Source organism: Capra hircus, chromosome 8 (assembly GCF_001704415.2).
Source record: "Capra hircus breed San Clemente chromosome 8, ASM170441v1, whole genome shotgun sequence".
Classification (NCBI taxonomy): domain Eukaryota; kingdom Metazoa; phylum Chordata; class Mammalia; order Artiodactyla; family Bovidae; genus Capra; species Capra hircus.
The window spans coordinates 96,327,240-96,329,713 of NC_030815.1; positions in this window are offsets into that span (position 1 = coordinate 96,327,240).

Below are 2,474 nucleotides of genomic sequence, written 5' to 3' on the forward strand. Positions count from 1 at the left end.
AGCTGCTAGAAGAAATATTGCTGTACACTGGTGACACTTTGCCACATTTGCCAACGTCTTTCTAGTGCACCACGCTGAGAACCCTAGAAAATCCCAGAAAACATGTATCAGACCACATGTTTCTACCTCAAGCTCAAGAGTCCTTATCAGTTCAGTTCAGTTGCTTAGTCGTGTCTGACTCTTTACGACCCCATGAATCGCAGCACACCAGGCCTCCCTGTCCATCACCAACTCGTGGAGTTCACTCAGACTCACGTCCATTGAGTCAGTGATGCCATCCAGCCATCTCATTCTCTGTCATCCCCTTCTCCTCCTGCCCTCAATCCCTCCCAGCATCAGAGCCTTTTCCAATGAGTCAACTCTTCGCATGAGGTGGCCAAAGTACTAGAGTTTCAGCTTCAGCATCATTCCTTCCAAAGAACACCCAGGGCTGATCTCCTTTAGAATGGACTGGTTGGATCTCCTTGCAGTCCAAGGGACTCTCAAGAGTCTTCTCCAACACCACAGTTAGAAAGCATCAATTCTTCGGCGCTCAGCTTTCTTCACAGTCCAAGTCTCACATCCATACATACTACTGGAAAACCATAGCCTTGATTAGACTTTATCATACCCCAGTAATTTTCAAATGGTGATCCCACAAAATGATCATCTATCATGAGTTGGACTAATGAGTTCTGCATCTAAAGCCTGGTCTTTTTCTAATTGTTGAGGAAAAACATTAGTGAATAAACTTTCTTTCCCTTTTGAGTTTTTCTTCTCTACATTTTAGTCCTTTTACTCAAGTATCCACTCAAATATTAACAACAAAATTATAAGTTGCAAGTAAATGTTAATAGAGAAAATAAGCAATAGTCTGCACTTAGCTTTTCTTTGTTTACATTTGTTCTTTCATGAACAAGTAGTCATGGAAGTAGGAATTCAGGCTTTGGAGCCATTTTGCTTGGGTTCACACTTCTGTTTCACTACTCATAAACTGTGTTCTTCCTTGAGAAAGTTATTTAACCTCTCAGTTCCTGAGTTTTCTCACCTGTAAAACTGGGATTCTTATAGCACGATTTCATGGGGTTGGATTTGAGAATTAAATGAGTACATATACACACACAAATAAACACATTATATATTATAAGCATTAGGAATAGCTCTATCATCAGGAACATTTATGACAATGAAATAATACCAATATTAATAATAGCTAACATGCTTCCCTGGTAGCTCAGATAGTAAAAGAATCTGCCTGCAGTGCAGGAGACCCAGGTTCAATCCCTTGGTTAGGAAGATCCCTTGGAGAAGGGAATGGCTACCCACTGCAGGATTCATGCCTGGAGAATTCCACCGGAGGAGCCTGGTGAGCTACAGTCCATGGGGTCACAAAAAGCTGGACAGGATTGAGTGACGAACATTTTCCTTCACTTCTGCTTTCAGTATATATCAGGCATTGTTGTTGTTGTTGCTTAGTCTCTACATCTTATCTGACTCTTGAAACTCCATGGACTATAGCCCACCAGACTCCTCTGTCCATGGGATTTCCCAGGCAGGAATGCAAGAGGAGGTTGCCATTTTCTTCTCCAGGGGATCCTCCCAACCCAGGGATCAAATCCACGTCCCCTGCACTGGCAGAGAGTTTCTTTACCACTGAGCCACCAGAGAAGTCCATATCAGCCATTGTCAGGCACTAACTAATTTATTAATAAATGTTAGCTATTATTATTATTGGGCTTCCCTGGTGAGTCAGTGATAAAGAATCTGCCCACAATGCAGAAGATGTGGGTTCAATCTCTGGGTCATGAAGATCTCGTGGAGCAGGAAATGGCCACCCACTCCAGTATTCTTGCCTGAAAAAAATTCCATGGATAGAAGAACCTGGCTGGCTACAGTCCATAGGTTTGCAAAGAGCTGGACACAAATTTAGCGACTAAACAACAACAACAATTACTATTATTATCATCATTCGTGTTGTTGTTTTATTATAGCATTGTTCCTAATGCAAATAATGGAAAGAAAGGCATCATTATTCTATAGTGCTCTGAAACCATCTCCATGACCGTCATCTTCTCTGCCACCTTAAAAACATTCAGAAGCCTTGCATTGCTCATCAAGGAGGCTGATGTCATTCTTCCTTTCCGAACACTTTCATACCAGCAACTTTTCATCCACATTTCAAAATAGAACATTTGCTTCTAGTTGGATGAAAATCCCTGTTTTGAAGCCAGCAAGGCATCCAGAACTCATGGACTGTTCCAGTGTATGCTAGATAAGGAGGAGAAACCCTAGAGGAAAATGCTTAATATTTTCTACTATTGCTGCTATCTGGGGGTCCTTTATGCATTTGTTTCAGAAGGGTGCAATTATGTGTAGTTATGTAGTTCTCCAAAGTAATATATTTTAATGCTGGAATCATGGTCAGAGCTTTTTTCTATGGCTTTGAATCCTGTCACTCCTCAGGAGTTCTTATTAAAATGAAGAAAATGGAACAA